Genomic DNA, 18,056 nt, shown 5'->3' on the forward strand with positions numbered 1-18,056 from the left:
GGATTTGTAAATAAATGGGATTGCATTGAAGATCCTAGACCCTGTCATCTATTTTTCCAGCTACCAGAAAAAAAAAGGCTAACCACTTAGGGCAAAAAGAGATACCAGAAGTCAGAACTAAGAAGGTGCAGGCAGACAGGAATAATTAAAAGGTACTTTGTTATGAATATGAAAGTCTGGTCAGAGAAACTTATGCCTGGAATCCATGTTATAAAATCACAGTAAATTTAATATTTTCTCTGTGAAGGCAGTGATTTTTCAAGAAAACAACTTGCCTGATCTCTCACTAGAACCGCAGTGATGTGGACAGGGAGAACTGGGTGATCATGACATAGAAATTTGTCTTGCCTGAAGAAATACAGTCCAGTCCCAAGAAACAATAGATGGTGTCTTCAGTATGACTTGATACTGAGGCAATGGGATCAGCATTCAGGGACTCTGTGAACAGTAACAGGCATTTTGTCCTGCAGCCAGACTGTTGTCTACTAGGTGGCTATCAGCTCTATACTGATACAAGAGAAAGTTGCTGTCCTACAATATCCTAGATCTGTTTATCTCCTGCTGCCTGTCTTTCTTTTTTTCCAGTGCTTCCCTGGGAGATCAAACACCGCAATAGTTTCTTCAGGCACCACTTCCCTTTACAAAGGTTAGGAAAACCAGTCAGGGAGCACAGATCATATTTCATACTGTAAGGTTTAAGAAAGTGACTACTGAATTCTAAACAGGTTTCATTCAAAGCTAAAGTTGTAGTTAGCAGTTCCTAAAATGTATATACCAAGCATTTCCAATAAGGACAAATTTGGAAGAAAGTTGCCCCCACCACCACAATTGGTTTGTAGCCCATTTGGAAGCAGAAAAAGAATCACATTTAACAGATAAATTGCCCAAAATGACCAGTTTTGGCAACTCCATCCAAGTCTATACTTGACAACAGATATTCTGGAGAAAAAAATAATTCAGTTATCAGATTTTATCATTTTGATTTTTCATATCAGTAAGTAAAACCTTGATTCATCCTTGAGAAAATTTGTTTTAATGTTTAATAATTAATCTAATAATTTGCAGACTGTGGGAGTTATCCCAATTCTCTTTAAACTTGCTTTATTTCATTAAATTTTTTCTTGTTATAGCAGTTCTAGCAGTTAAGCACAAATATATTTAGCAAATTCAATCTGGAAAATCCTGGCTGTATTTCTCCTAATTTATCTGTCTGAATTACTCTATAAATCACAATTGACATATAAGTATGACCCTGGTTTTTAATGCAAAATAGATCAGCATGGATAAGCCAAATAATAGAGGACCAAGTAAGTCTTACATTAAGAACAATCTTTGCAGTTAAATATCACAGGGTGGAGCTTATCATAAATCATTAGTCATTAATTATTACTTTTATCAAAGCCTTGACAGCTTGCTTTATGAATTGCAGTGGAATATTCCAAAGGATGGCAAAACAAGCATATACTCAAGGATCTATATAAGGGTTGAATTGCAACAGGATATAAGGAAGGATGTGGAAACAAGGTTTAGTAGAGGCCTTTCATTCACTGATGGTCAACACAGTTCTCCACAGCTCTGCATTAGATAAAACCTTCCATGTCTTTGGAAAGATAATGTGATACTGCTATGAGTACGAGTGTGAGGAGGGTACAGATCTGGTAGCATATTTTACAATAAGGCAGTGGTCTTTGACTCATAAACTCTATGAAAGTTAACATTTCCTGTCTTAGAATATTCACAGCAAGATTGGTGACTGCTATCCTATGATTCTCCTACACAAAGCAATTTAAAATAAATCATCTGGTATTTGTGGACAGTAAAGAGAACAAATGCTTCTACCAAACAGCATTTTTTTAAAATAGGCCTTCAAATTAAACTCTGTAAAACTGATGTACTTTTGACCATCTGTCAGGATAAATCCTAGTGTATATATATGCTATTCACCTTCACAGTGTTTTACAAACATTAACTGATTAATCCTCACAACACACTGGGCCTGATTCTCTCAACTCAGAACATAAAATCAATGGAACCTGTTTGCCTCTGGAGGCAGGAAAATTAGTCTCCGTGCAAAGTAGGATGCTTGTAGGCTTTTGGTTCCCCATTTTTCACATGGGAAAACTGAGACAGAGAAAAGGCAATACGCCAAATGTGCGTGTGTAAAGTTTGGCACTTCTGTCCATATTGAGGTACTTGAAATAAATAAATGGCCTAATTTTCACAAGTGCTACACAACCGCCAGATCCTATTGACTTCAGAAATGCTGAATGCTTGGTTTTAACAGGAGCTGCAGGTGCTCAGATCCTGTAAAATGTAGGTAATTTATTTAAATGTCTAGTCAGAGCTATGCAAGTAATTTATTTATCAATTTGGTGGCTTAACCAGTATATTTTTATTTTAGGATGACCCCAAACAAAAATGGTTGCAGAAACAAAAACTTGAAATATTTTAATTTTGGGAGTTAAATAAAATGTCTCTTGTTGCTGTTGTGGTGGGGTTTTTATTAAACAAAAAAGCGTTACCCTTAGGTACATGTAGTTTTGAAATATTATTTTGAGAAGAACATATCAAAACATTTTATTTAAAAATTGTCAAAACAAAACTCTGATTTTTTTCCCCAAACATTTTTCTTTCTTTCTTGACTCCCTGGTGCACTTAATACACACACAGCTTGGATGTGAATTCTCAGTGGACTAGTAGCTACTCCACAACTTCCTCATGTGGACACTCTTAATGTGTGCCAGGTGGAAGGCAGCTAATATTCTGCTTTCAAAGTGCAATAATCTACCTGGCACAAAAGCTACTGTGACAATTAACTATGGCTCTAAACAACAGGGAGGCCAGAGAATAAAGGACAACAAATGCAAAGGTCATGTCTACATGGTACAAACTGGTGCAGTACTAAGCTATCTGTGCCCATTCTGACTCCTTAATAAGAAGCCACATAGATTCCATGGTGTTGCTGCAACCAGGCTAATTAACTTTGCTGAAAAGCAGGGCTTGTTACCTCCATGCAGGCTCATGAAAGTTTGCATATGCTACCTTATAGTGAGTAGGTGAATCCAAAATGTATATGGGAAAATGGAATTCAAAAGGCAGCAATATGTTTTCAATAAAATACAAGAAAGAGTAACCTCTGGCGACACAAATATTTAAATACAACTTCCAGATTCATGTCAGTTGTGGAACACACAACCATGGCACAAGGCAAAGCGTGAAAAAAGGCATAAAAATAGATGTCAAAAGAAAATGTATCTGAAGTGATGGATAGTGGTAGAAGAGAAGCATCAAAATTGGATAATATGGAAATAGACAATTGCCATGATTTAACATTCATGCCACAACATAGAAACAGGCAATTTAAAATTATTTTTGCCTTAACCTTGAACTTCACTATCTAGTGACAAACGGTTCAACAAAAGCTGTAAACAGACAGCATTTATTATTGAAAATCTTTTTAATAGCTTCTTTCCAGGATTGAAGTAGGGTATTTTAATAAAGAACTTGATTCTTCCTTGCCTAATGTTTTTTCTTTCTTTTATATTCTGCATCAATGTCACTTAGGCTTCCAAGTTATCTTAAAAATGTGTGTGTGATGGTTATGCCATTTTGAATAGATTTTTCTTTATAACCAGTTCAGTAGCTTTGAAAATGTCTTTGGCATGGACAGGAGTTTTCAGCCATAAGCATTATCTCTTTTAAGAAAGTACAAAATAAAGCATGACATCAGGACAAAATATTTTACAGGCAAAGTGACATTTTGTAATAGTGGGATAATAAATGCAGAGGAGAAAGGGTAAGTTCAAATGCAGATGTGCATTCAAAGGTTCATTCATATTAATTATGCAGCTGTTACTCAAGTTGGGTAGCACTTGTTCATGTGAATTCACTCAACCAACTATTAGCAATCAATCAGCTAGTTATGTGTGTACTAAGAAAAAATAACTGTGGATAAGGAGTTGATCTCCTCATGCTACATGGCTGGCAACAATTACTGCCTAACAATTAATATTATTAAGAGGCTAAAATGAGTGGCAGAAAGAACTGTGCGCTCAACAGCAAGGAAATCGCAAATCATGCAAATGAGCTGTAGAGTTGAAAAAGGAATGCAAATGGCACATGATTCTACTCTTGTGTTAGGTGGGTTGTTAGGCAGAGTGTTGTGATGGCTGTGTTGTGAGTAGCTATGTATTGTGCTAGTGTTGTTCAGTCCTCCCTCCATCCACCTGTTAGAAATTCAGTCAGTGAAGTAGTTACTATAACTTACCATATGTTTGTCTGTCACCTAACTGACTGGCAACTTTAACTAGACAAGACTTCTTTAAACTAGTGAGTTATAAATTGAAAGCAATAAAAATGATTACTGCTAAACTGGACATACATAATACAGTCTATAGATTGATTATTTTGACTGAAAAATAGGAGTAAATCTGATATCTTTTATTAGATCAGCTAAATAGTTGGAAGCATCTGTAGATGCTTCCTCAGCCTGACGAAGGGTTTTTAAACCTAAAAGTTTGCTAAGAAATCTTTTTCCAACCTAATAAAAGATATCAGATTTACCCAAAGAACCTTGTCTGCCTGTGTCCTTGTATGAACACAGTTACAACCTACACCACTGAAAAATAGGAGCGCTTCAAAGGTTTTCAAGCCAGGAAAGAAGCAAGCAGTCTATCTTTTAGAGTAATGTGCACTCCCCAGCAAAATAACAAACTAGAAATTAAATAAAATTACAAACTGGGATTAAACAGTAGAAACATCTGTCCAAATTAAATCTACCTCTGAACAAGAGAGGATTGTTATTACTGTTAACTTGATTACAGTAGTGTTTGAAAGTGCCAGCTGAGATTTAATGTTGCCATCGTGGTGAGCAGGTACAAACACATAGTGATAGCCAGCCAGAAGATGAGAGGGAGACAGGTACAAGAAGTGACTTGTTCAAGGTCACATGTAGCAGGTTAGTGGCAAAGCCTAAGTTATCTGCCTCAGTGACAAATATGCTGTTCACTAGGTGAGCCTCCCTCAGAAGATGATAAAGCATAAGCTTCCAGCCAACCTTCCCCCAGCTATGACAACAGCAGAAATTAAAGGAAAAATGCCCTTGAGAACAAGTGGCAAGCTATCATGAAGTTTCAGTACCATGACAGATATGTGGAATGCCACCATTTGATGGAAGACCCAACAAAGAACATATAGCAGATAATTGTGTTCACTTCTAAGAGAATGGCTTTAGAGATTTCTTTTCTCTCTGCAGTGCTTTATGCGTGCAGCAGCCTTGCAGGCCCTATAGCTGTTGAAGTATTGTATTTCTTTTGTTTTCTGTTGTACCCTTTTCAAAACATGAGTTGATAAACAGAAATGGCTGGTGGCAACACAGCATGAGGAGGATAAGCTCCCTGCCATCAATTGCATTCATGCTGTGAGGAAATGTTAGCAGACACTGGAGACAGCAAATCCCTGCATCTCAGTATCTGCTGGAGAAGTACCGTGTTAGACACTCCAGAAAGGAATGAGCATCACAGCTCTCATCAGCATGCATGATGAAAAGTTGTCAGCCTGACATGCGTTTATAATCTAAAATGATCAATAATCAACTTTCTCTTCTGCACTTCACAAACACAATCTCTTTCCTTGGTCACCTGGGGGTCTAATCTGGTGCCATTGCTGTCACTAGAAGGATTCTCATGTCCTTCAGTAAGTTTTTAAACTTAAGCCCTCATGGAGGGGGTAGCAACAGGGAGAAGACGTCCATCTATGATGCTAGGCCTCATCTTGCATCTGGTATAGATGTAGCTACCGGTATTAATTCTTCCTTGATTTATTGTCATTTGGCCAAACTGAAAGGCCATATGATAAAGACTGAGTAAGTGTCCTGCTATTAAATAATGCCAGGAAGTCTTGGGTTCTTAGCTGGACCAGCTTTCTTAGATTCATAAATTTTAGGCCAGATGGGACTATTGGGATCATATTAGTCTGATCTTCTATATAACACAGGCCAAAGGACTTCACTGAATTATTTTGTGCTTCAAGTATAGCATTTTCACTCACTCAAAGAGAGTGCAGGCTTGATTTTAAAAAATTCCAGTGATGGATAATTTCCCACAACCCTTGGTTAACTGTCCCAGTGGTTAAATACTACTAGTTTTTAAATATTTGTGCCTTACTTCTATTCTGAATTTGTCTCACTTTATTTGCAACCATTGGATCCTTTTATACCTTTGACCTTTGCTAAATGGAAATGTCCACTTAACAAATGTCTGCTCCCCCAAATAAACACTAACAAACTATAATCAAATTATCCCCTGGACCTTCTCTTTGATAAGCTAAATGGATTGAGTTCTTGGAATCTTTAAGTGAAAATCAGGTTGTATCTACTTGAATTTAGGCTCCCCTGGTAGCTATATTGTTATTTAACTAGCACGTAACACACAGCATCTTTAAAATTTCCTCTTCTTTGGGACATTGATGTCTGTATAACTGTAAAAATAAATTGTAGTGATGTACCTTTCTTTTAAGCATAATGTGTGTTTATTATGTGCTCCATGTAAGAGTTATTGTTTACCTATTCATTACCTTACTTTTATGTGCTTAGATTTTCATGAAGGATAGGATGTGTATGAACAGTGATGTCATTTAGCAACCTTAAGATTCTTTGAAAAAAAAATATTTTTTCCTTTGGGAAATGTATTGCAATTCTGTGTCTCAATAATATGAGAACAGCAGTTAGAGAAAGTATGAGAAAGTACTTAAGAGAGAGGAAGACTTAGGCTGTTTTTGGTTAATTAAAAAGCTATTACATATGTTTAAAAACTGGCCATTCTACAAAGGCCATAATCTCTTCCATGGGATTTATTATACACCTGTGACAACACTATAGCAGATTTACAATGGGAGTAGATGTAATACTGAAATGGATTTAGTCACAATAGCCTTTATAGTCTATGATGCTCTTATTTAAAAAGCACATCATTTAACATGCATTTATCTAACTGGACCAACAACCATGGTTTAGGGATGTTTTAGAATATATGCAGATTTTTAAGCACGCTACAATACAGAGGATGAAGTGCAAGCCTCACAGGCAGCCTCTTTTAGAACGATTGCCATAAGTGCGAAGCACTTTAGGTCAAATTGTTAAAATCTATCACAATTTGTGTGCAAAGGCACTTTACCCAAATGTAACAGTTAGCTACTGCTGCAGATGCACTAAAAGAAGATAACATGATTTACAAAAAGTCAAATAGAATAATAAGGCTGCCATTTTATAAAGCAACCAGCATTCCAAAGTGCTTACAAAATTGTGAGCAGGATCTTGAAAATCCTTACTTACTCAAAGACAACAACACTACTGGCATGATGGAAGCTTCATGGAAGTAAGAATTTACAAGACTGGCCTTATGCTTATACAGCATTGCACCTATATCCCACTATCTGTGGAACTGAGGGGAGCTGGACAACTGGATTAGTCATTTTTTGAGGGTCTTGGCCACCACCATAACAACCACACAAAATAACTTGCACAATGCTCAGTAGCTTATACTCCCTTTTCTGGCTCTGTAGAACCATTTAGCAAGTTTGTTTTGTTCATGGAGTCTGATCCAAATTTCACTGAAATTAGTGGGAGTGATGTGAGGGTACAAAATCTATTATTGCAACTGGTACTAAAATGCACTTTTGGTAGCAGACTCAACCAACAAAAGGGCTACTATTTAAGTAAACATTAAAATGGAAGCGCTCTTAAACCAGTATGAGAGCTCATTCCAAGTCAGGGTTAACTAGGAATTCAGAGGACAAATTCCCTCTGTACTCCATCATGTGTGGATAAACTGAAGATGTGAGTGGCTTCCTCTCTCAGACTGATTCTCAGGCTTTTTTAGCTTGAGATTTTCCATGCATCATAATATGGGTCAAAATAAATGTTGACCCATAACCTATGGCCAACACAAATTCTTCTAGGCATCCTTTTCTAAATGTCAACAGCAATAAATGTATTTTGCGTTAAAAAACCCATGCTCCTGTGGTGTTTCAAATCTAGATATTGAAGCAATAAGAAGCTGAAAAAATATTGATTTTCATTGTCCAGCCTGAGCAAAATAGGGAAAACATGTAAAGAAATAAGTGGTAAAAATGATGAAACTGTGCACTTATCTAAGCATCTGCAAAATGGGGGACTGAGTTGAAGTGGGTAAAATGGGGAAACAAATATTATTTTTAAATTTGCAGCATTCCAGTATATTTACTTAAAATTAGAAAGCAATCTTTCCTTTTCAAACAAATATTAAATGATTTTTAAAAAGCACAAAAATCCCTGCTTAACACATCTATCTAAAAGTGGTTCAACTGCAACATGAATTTGTGCTTCTCTAGTGCTGACTGTCTCTTCTTGAATAAATTGGAGAAGAACAAGAAGAGGCTCTCTGATTGGCTTTATAATCCTTTTTCTATTCTCTACAGCCCTTCTACTATCTTGGTTTCCTTTTGATTATGTCTTAAGTACAAACCAGATACGTATGCCTAGCATTTTACATCTGTATTTTTCATATATAGTTTTATGTGTTATAGTTTTAAAGTTACAGTATGATTAAAATGAATACAAAACTAATGACATTTCTACTTGAGGCATGTACTGATACATACACATACAAATTGTAACATTGGGCTAGATCATTCCCACTTGCAATAAATGCATCATGGGGAAGGAAGTACCAGTGAACATGCAGAAGTGTCATGGCTTTACTGGGAAACTGACAGTGGGGAATTCCCACCATACAGAAGAGAGATAATGCAGTTGTAGGCTTCCTGACCTCACCCAGTGCTCAACTTTTTATTCTCTGCCCCAATTTGCCCAATTCCCATCTCTTTTAGTCACACAACAAATCCTGCCCTTTGAGAACATTTTCCTTAGAGTTTAGGAGAAAAAAGTAGGGCTGCTTCCTTGCATGTGAGGAGGATAAGATTTACATGTAAAAGGGAGCTTCCAGTGTGATTTGGGAGGTATGATCTAGCCAGTGATATCCCAGATTATGACCTGAGTCCTGTGAACATTTTCTTCTGTCTGTTACTTTGTTCAGGGGAGCAGGGAGATTGACTAACTCACAGAGAATCTTGTGATCTGCTCTAGCACATGGTTGTTACTGAGAACTACATATCAACAGTAAGCATAAATGTTATTTCCTGCTCTGGCAAGTCCCACCATTTTTATTTCATGTGGAGGACCTACGCTGTTGTGGTATTTTCAAGAGCCTGGAGACTCTCACACACTAGGCAATGCTTTACAGCTTTATTGTGATCACAGGCCCCAATCCTGCAAGCTCTTATGCAATGTGAGAAATGTAAAGAGAGGCAGCTCTGTTTGTCTAAAGTCACGCAGAAGGCAGGGTAGAGATGCTCCTTATTGGATAACTGAATCAGAGATGCATAAGCTTTTGCGGGCAGATCACTTCACCAGGTGCATCAGATGCAAAAGAGCTTGTGGAATTGGGTTCTGTGATAAAGATGAAACTGTAATATTTTAGTTACAGCAGATGCATCTGACTAAGTAAGCTCTTGCCCACAAAAGCTTACGCATCTCCAATTCAGTTATCCAATAAGGTGCATCTCTACCCTGCCTTCTCCCTGAGTAAAGCAAGTTATCAGCCTAAGTGCTTAGAAGATCAGTAGTATTTGTTCTAGAAATTTTTGGCACTTATCATCAAGTAAGTATTTCAAGTTCCCATACTATAAAAATAAATGTTATTGTACTACATGAATCATTACATCTCCACCACTTCTAACTGGTACTACTGAGAGTACTGGATAGCCACCAAAGTGTTACCTTGGACTTGAGCAAAGTTTGAGTACCTAAGAACCCATGATATTTGAGGATAAGGTTTGTGAAACTGCATTGAAATAGCTGTGGGTAAGATTTTCAAATGGGGTTAGTTTTTGGGCACACCAGTTTGGAGAAGTCCAGTCAAAACTATCAGCAAGCTGGTTTTTGAAAGATTGAAGTCAGACACCTAAATAATACCTTTGAGGAGCCGGGACTCAGTACTCGCTGAAAATTGCACCACATCAGGTTCCTTAAATTGTGCATTTAAAATGCCTAATCAGTTTGTGGGGTATAGGTTATAGCCATGTTGGTCTAAGGACACAGGCAGACAAGGTTGTTTGGGTCAATCTGCTATGTTTTATTAGACCAGCTCAAGTAATTGAGGAAGAGCACACACGAACTACAGATGCTTCCTCAGCCTGACAAAGGGTATTTCAACCCAAAAGCTTGCTAAGAAGATTTTTTACAACTATTTGAGCTGATCTAAAGAAGATATCAGATTGACCCAAAGAACCTTGTCTCCCAAATCAGTTTGCAAAATCCTGGCCGTTGTGAGCATAGACCCTAGGGACCTGCCCTGGCTGGAGTCTCCACTGCTGATCTGTTTGGGTCACAGGTATCCAAGGGAAAGATCAGGGTGATTCCTTCTTTACCTCATGTAGTAGAAGCTGGTGCTTTACAGCAGGATGATCTGAATCCTGTTTACCCTTTCTTTGAGTGGAAATTGTGAGCAACACAGTGACAGCTGTGAGGTTGGTGGGTGGTCATAGATCCATTCCAAATTTGGTTTTTGTTTCATCACAGAGACTCTGAGAAGCGCCGTTAAAAACTGTTAGAACAAAAGTACTGACAGGTTCTCTCTTTACATTATTTATAGTATAGTCAATTTTGGGTTTCCCCCCCCCCCCCTTTCCTTTCCTTAAAGAAAAAAAAAAAAGGATGTGCAAAATAGAGGAAAGAAACCTCCACTGGCAGTGGCATGCACCTCGTGGGTCCAAGCCCAAAGGGGGGCTTGTGTGCAGGTGCTTGGTGAATATTTTGCCTTCCTCAAAAGAGACTTTGAAGATTATCTGAGGCGGGGTGCGTGTGTATGTGCATGTGCACGTGTATAGCTTTTTTTTTTTTTTTTTGCAGATGTAAATTGTGTCTCTGGCCAGCAGGAGGAAGGAAGAGGAAGTGAGAGCAGCAAGCAGCAGAGAGAGAGTGTGTGCGCTCGAGTCTGAGGATGGGATAGAGTCTCTCCAAACACGAAAACAGCAGCGGCGAAAGCCCAACTTCCATGGTGGCAGAGGCGTGTGCGGCAGGGAGACAAACTTTCCCCGGGGGAAGGCGGCTCGTGGCGGGGGTGAAGGTGCCTGGGCCCGGCGTGGAAGGTACTTGGGGACCCGCTGGGGAGGGAGCGGGGGACGGCGTGCGCCGAAGGGGCGCGGGGATGCTGCTCTCGGGGAGCGGGGGATGCTTGGTGCGGGGGAGGGGGGGGTCCCTGCACCTTGCTCCCAGCCCGCCCGATTCTTTTAGCTGAGGGGGTGGCTGGCTGCAAGCACCCAAGGGGGGAGGTAATTGCTGCTGCTGTGAGGAAGAGGAAGCACAGCTCTCGGGCTGGGGGAGGGAGCCCGGCTCTGCCCTGCCTCCAGGTGCCCCCAGCAGCGAGGGCTGCCCCCGCTCCCCTTGGCGCGTGTGGGTGGCTTGTGGCGACCAGCCCGCGGGCTCGTCCTCTGCCGCTCCTGCCTTCATCTGCCGCCCCCGCCGGCCTGCGGGAGCAGCTGTGGGGGGAGCCCCGCCGCGGCACATCTGGCCAGCTGTGTTTTGCTCGCCCCCCTTCCCCCGTGTGGGGCAGGCAGTGGAGAGTTGAGGCGGCCTTTTTTTTTTTTTTCCGCTTGAAATGGGGAGGATGAGCGGGGCGGAGAGGTGGGATGGATGAGAGCAGCAACCTGCGGCGCGGGGGTTGGTTTGCCCCGCCGCATTTCTTAACGCGGGGCAGCTCCCCTGGACCGCCCGCGGGGGGGCTGCGTCTGTCGCCAACTTCTGCTCCGCAGCCCCCGTGCTGGCACCCGCCTCGGCCGCGCGGGCCGCTTCCAGCTGGAGAGCACCCGGCTGCAAAGTTAGCGCACGTTTGGGAGGGCTGCCGCGAGAGCTGGCGGGAGCTTTTTGTGGCCGGAGAGGTCGGTTGCAGGAGGAGCTGGGCTCCAGGCGCTTGCTTAAGTCGACCAGCTCTTTGCACCAGACCTGGAAGGTGTAGAGGGGGCCTCGTGCTGAAGGCGGCGGGGGGCGCCTGCTCCCATCAAATGGATGTGCTCCACGGTGGGTGGTAATTAGGCCGAGCCAAGATGCCTGAGCCCTTAATCTAAGCAGGAATAATAGAGTCTGAATCTACCCGTCTGTCTGTCTACCTGCCTGCCTGCCTGCCTGTGTTGATCAATCGATCTGTCTGTCTGTCTGTTGATCTGTCTGTCTGTCTGACTACACCTACCTGCCTGCGTGTCTGTCTGTCTACCTACCTATCTACATACCTGTCTGTCTTTCAGTCGGTCAATTGATCTACTGATCTACCTACCTGCCTATATGTGTATGTATAGCTCTATATGCACATGTGTGTGTATCTATCTCTCTATTGATAGACTCACAGGCACACTTTGTGAGGGCTGCTTCCATTAAAAATCTCATCTCAAATGTCTTTTTCCTTGCAGAACTAAAGCGACTGTCCGTTTGCCCCCTGAGAATGGCATAAACAACATTTCAGAAGTTCCTGATAAAACAACAGTGAGTACCCTTGGGAAGAAATCATTTTCCTGTCAATTATATAAGCATTCCTCGTGACTTACCAGGGCTCGGAAGGTAGAACAAAAAACCTGGGCTAGAGAACTGGTGATAACAGTCATGCCAAACATTTGCAAGGTGGTAATTTCTGTAGGATAAACAACATTGTAAGTAAGGTATGTTTCATGCTGCAGTGTTTATGCTGCAGATACACTTCAAAATGTCTTTTTCGTAAGCAGATGATTTTTCCCCCCTTTAGTTGAACTTGATTTGCAAAAATTGTCCCTTATTAAAATGCTTATCATAAAGAAAATATGGAGTGTATTAAATACTTTACTTTCAACTTACTTGATATAGGACCAGCTTGATATGTGTCAGGGAGTTGGATTACACATTTTGTCGCCCCCCTGCCTGTCATCAACAGTAACGTGAAACCGTGCTGATTCTAGATATTACAGATCATTGGCTATTCATGCCAATTCCTTTCTTTGCATCGTATACGTGGCAGGTTAAGCCACCTATGCTGAATTCTTCACAATGAAGATAAATACCTGCTATTGTCTGCCACATGAAGCTCAAAGCAAAATTAATCCTAAATTGAATTTTTCTAAGGATCATGAGTATTCTTTTATCCTTTACCTTTCCCCAACTATCCAGTTCTATGATTGAAATAAATATTAAATTCTAGAGGTAGTACTAATGCAGTAATCTGACTGAGTAATAATCGGGTGCAAAGGAGAAAGAGAAGTAGTGGCAATTCATAAGCTTCCCTGTGGTATAGCGTTAAGGAAGCACATATGACAACGCACAATTTATGGTGTGATTAAATTGTCTTGCAGCAAGTTTTAAAATCCAGTAGAGTTGGTTGGGTAAAACTAAAGATTAACATCATGTTGCTGCATTAACATATTAAGCAAACAGGTTGTGCTGGCGAGTGCTGCAGTGAGTATGCTCTTTGATTGTTTGGTATGACTTTAGTAGTGTTGAGGCATACTTAATGATTAGTTTATCTGTGCAGTGAGACTGCATTTAAATGGGCTAATCTTTTTTTTCTTTCAATACTTCTGAGAATTATAGCGCTGTATTGCAAACCTGTCTTCTCTGTAGGTTGCAGTTTAGGTACAAGTGTAGAGGTCCGAGTTTCTTTTCTAAGAAGAAAAATCAAGGATTTCTACAACTAGTTTATTTGTTGAAGCATTATAATGCAAAAAATCATGATATACATAAAATTGAAATGGATTTTGATGAGTTTCTGGGTGGACTGACTTATATTAGACCCTTTTAATTTTATCACTGAAAGTACCTGCATTTTTGCAGTGCAATTTTATACTTCATTATGCAGAGAGACCAGGCAGTAGATTGACACAAAGGAAAAGAAATATTTCCATTGTCATCTACTCGGTTCTGTTTTCTTACCATTAAGTGATGTATACTGTCTTCATGGGATTGATAGAGGTGACTTGTTTTGGTTCCCTCCCCTCCCCTTATTATCAATTTGTAATTTATTTTGGTATTAACTGTTAGAGATTAAGTAACTAATCCTAGAGGTATAACTGTTGCTAAAACAAGGCTACATACATGTCATTTCCTTACAATCATGCTCTTCTGTGCACACTGCAGTATTGTTGCACTCCACCCTTCCTTCCGCTCTTTGTTTACCCTGCCCATTAGAAATCTGCTTGGTTTTTTTGTTTTGTTTTTAAAGGTTTGAGCTCACATATTTTCTTTGCTGTAATGTTCCAGTCTATTTAGAAGTGTTAGGATATGATATCATGTTTCCATGCTGAGACACAAACAGCAATGGCTTCATGTTTAAATGTGATAACATGGATAGGCTTATTTCTAAAGGTGAATTTAATGTACGTGAAAGTGAGAGGCTGATAATTCAGCTAATAGCTAGAAGTAGTAAGTTTTCCCCCACAGCTATGCTGATGCACCTACACGCTGACATGCAGCACCTCCCATAGTGCTGGGTCTCTGTCAAATAGGTTGCCAATCATAGTACTAACATCTTTTCTAGTTCTCTGATTTTGGATAAGGATCTGCTTGTGCCTAATGTCCTCAACAAATACTAATTGTTCCCTCCAGCTGCGACACTGTCATCACTTGATTTCAGGGCTCTAGAAGTAAATAGTATGTAATAGTTTAGGAACCTTCTTTGTTTTTCTCAGGATTGTATGCATGCTGTATCTTTTTATACATATATTGCCTGTCAAAGGTGATGGAGTTTTAAGAATCCAGGAGACTGAACTATATAGCTCATCTGCAAAACCTACAATAGCAATGTAGGCTTTTCCAGTCTGTCCTGCTGGTTTACTTTGGCCCTCTTCTTATGGGAGCACACCTGCTGAGGAGAGAGGAATTCAAGGATGTGTATCTATTTTATGCTTCTCCAGTTTTAATAGGATATTAGTTATAGTTACAGGCTTTGTGGTCCAGGCACCTGTACACTGGAAATTAACTGAAGGTTACTAATTTGTTTTATGAAAGCCAACAAGCCATCATCTGGTAAAAGTGACTTTTATGTGTTGTGTATCTTTAAAGATTTCTCTGCCATGAATGTGTGTCTGAAAAAGGTTCTTGTATTTGTGGCAAAAGGGGAACATGCCAAATACACATTGTTTAAACTGACAAAGGTTGAACAGAGCAACCGTTTAAGTTTTTGGATAATTTTTCCTCACTTTGAGAGAGTAAGTCAGTTTTTGTGTTTGTTTTAAATTTTTTTTGTTTCCATATACAAAGCGCAGAAGTCAACAGGAGCTGGCAGAAAAACTATAGTCATAGTTAAAAGAGAAAGTATATTAATCTGGTGTCAGGTTTGCACTGAACAGGCAAGTGAAAGAAAATTCACAGTTTGGATTCTGAATTTGTCATTTTCAGCTTGCTGTATTAAATCTATAGCAAAGGTTCTGTTGCAAGTGATCTTTCTTATCACAAGTTTTGCAAAACCAAAAGAGTTAATTATAGATAGCCTTTAATTCCCCTGTTTGTTTGTTTTTTTTAATATAAATGAAGAGCAGAATTAATGAGACTCTGAGGCCTGAGAATTTATGATCATCTTTTTTTGGTTCGTATCTTGCTTAACTTGACAGAAATACTTTAATTTATTTTATGGTTTTCTGTGGTTCCTAGCAATATAATGCTAGCTGCTAAGCCACTGATTTACCAAACTATGATCTGTGGAGCACCATTTAGGCTAAGTACAGACAGTCAAAAAGCCCTAGACTAAATCAATTCAATCTTTGCAGGTTGGTCTAAGCAAGTGTTTCCTAACCTTTTCCAGCCCAAGGCACATTTACATTGATTAAAAATTTTCCGCAGTCCACCTGTCAAGGCATTCCCCATCCTCATACCTATTGTAGCTTGTTGCCATGGCAAAATTCCGCAGCACACCTGTTCCAATTCTGACGGCCCACTTTTGTGCTGTGGCACACTGGTTGGGAAACACTGGTCTAAGCTGTGTAGATTGAACCAATAAGCAAATGAACAGACATTCACTTTCGATTCTGGAAATGCAGCCACGTGCCTGCCGTGGCTCAGGCCAGAAGCTGGGTGTAGGGGCGGGGGGGTACTAGCACACACCTTTCTGCTCAGCTGGAGCAGACAGCTTTGCGCAAGGCTAGCCTGCCCAACCTGCGCAGGTGGGGGGGGGTGTTTGCGGGGGGAGGTGGAAAGCATCCTGGGATGCTGAAGGACTGTTTGTTAACTTGAATCTGGTGGGGATCTGGGACAAAAATTCAATAAACCAATTTCGCCTAAATCAGCTAAGTTAAGCTGATACTACATCCATCCAGGGATATTTTAAACCGATTTCAGCCATTTTGAAAGCAGTTTGTATGCACTGAACTTCTGTTGCATTGCAGATTTGAACTAGTTTCTGATAACTTATACCAGGTTATGTGTAACTTTTGTCCCTAGGCTTACTATAAGCACTTGCTAGAAGGACACAGAGTACAGGCATCTTCTTGCTTGCAGTTGCCTTACTACCCTAGCGGGCAGCCTGCTCTGTTCTGTTAACAATGCATAACATTAATGCCCACTTCAGAGTTGTTAGTACTTTAGGACAGGGGTCAGTAGCCTTTGAAGGCTACAGGCCAGATTGACCCAGTTAGGATTAGGTGAGGGATGTAGTTTAGGACCCAGCTGCTGCTGCCACTTTTCCTTGCAGCAGCACAGGGAGAGGGCCTGCAGCGGATGTCTTTTCCCTGTGGAGGCAAGGGTAAGTGACTGCTGCTGAAGTCCCCCTGCCACTGCGCCTCCAAATTTCCATGTCCACAGGCCAGAACAAATGGCTTTGAAGGCTAGATCTGGCCCTTGGGCTGTAGGTTGCTGATCCCTGGTTTAGTAGAAATGCTAAAGGGATTGAACAGACATTCCAAAATGATGATAGTCATGAATCGGGCAGAGGTGACTCCTGCAAAATAAGTTTGATGCAGTGGCATCTCTAACTGAATGCCTCTTACAACACCTCTTTTTTTTTTTTTTTTTTTTCTTTTTCCTCCTTGTTCCTTTAGATCTGCAAGTGGATTGGTGTTTGTCACTTTCTTTTTTGGTTCTCTCCATTCATTGCCATACTTATTTCTCTATCCCCTGGAACTTCTTATTCTGGATTACTGTGCCAGTCTGTGTTGCCCTTTTGAGTTTTTTAATAGACCTTGGTTTGGGTAAAAGGAAGTTTGTGTGACTGGCACACATGTGAGGATTTTAGGATCTTCACTGCTGTTCTGAGGCATTCAATTCTCTTTCTTTTTCAAGTAAGCAAGAAAGGACTAAATTATTACCGGAGTGAGATGGATACATCTTCTTTGGAGAGAAGAATCATAAAGTAGGCATAATAATCACTATCTCAACTGGCAAAAATGTGGTCCATTATTCATTGACCAAAAAGCTTCACATATGGCCACAACAGTGAAACCTATAATCTAAAAAGAAATCTGGGCAGCTTGCAAATGCGGAGATAAAACCCCCCAAAACAGAGCTTTACTTTAAACTCGGCGTGCTCCAGCACTGAGCTCAGCACATGTCCAGAAGAAGCAGCACATTAGTTGCAGCCGGCTTTCCCAATGTCTGTATAGATCAGGCACTCTAGTGGGGCTTTTCTGGTGCTTTTATCTAATAACCAATTGAATGCGCTTTAGATAAAAGCTCCAAAAAGCCCCACCGACATGCCCGATCTATATAGATGCTGCAGAGGTGGGTAAAGTAACACACTGCTTCTTCTGGATAAGTGCGTTCCCTCTTTCCCCCCCCCCATGCTTGTCAGCACTGCTGGTGTCTTTACCAGGATGTCATTTACCTCTGTCAGAGATGAGGCTTATATTACAATGCAGTCAGGGCCTGCCCACAATTTTTGGGGCCCCCTGCAAGTTAGAGTTTTGGGGCTCCCTGATATGAAGAAGCTGGCAGCAGTGTCAGCGGCAGGAGGGGTTTGGAGTGGGGGTGGTGAGCAGCCAAAGAAGCCAGTGGCAGTGGCTGGGGGAGGGGGTGG

General features: G+C 40.6%; 1 protein-coding gene across 4 annotated transcripts in view; it reads left to right on the plus strand.

The window, feature by feature from the left end:
• The first annotated feature begins 10,945 nt into the window (after window positions 1-10,945).
• Window positions 10,946-18,056, plus strand: part of ELMO1 (engulfment and cell motility 1) — a 462,043-nt gene continuing 454,932 nt past the window's right edge. For 3 of the 4 annotated variants that reach the window (XM_025211243.1, XM_006029749.2, XM_025211244.1), the window contains exons 1-2: window positions 10,946-11,184; window positions 12,499-12,571. The gene's annotated coding sequence lies outside the window, so the exon portion shown is untranslated. Of the gene's footprint in view, window positions 11,185-11,490; window positions 12,113-12,498; window positions 12,572-18,056 lie in introns of those variants that run through there. The other variant, XM_014522779.2, reaches the window with a different exon arrangement.

This window comes from Alligator sinensis, unplaced genomic scaffold (assembly GCF_000455745.1).
Source record: "Alligator sinensis unplaced genomic scaffold, ASM45574v1 scaffold254_2, whole genome shotgun sequence".
NCBI classification, from domain to species: domain Eukaryota; kingdom Metazoa; phylum Chordata; order Crocodylia; family Alligatoridae; genus Alligator; species Alligator sinensis.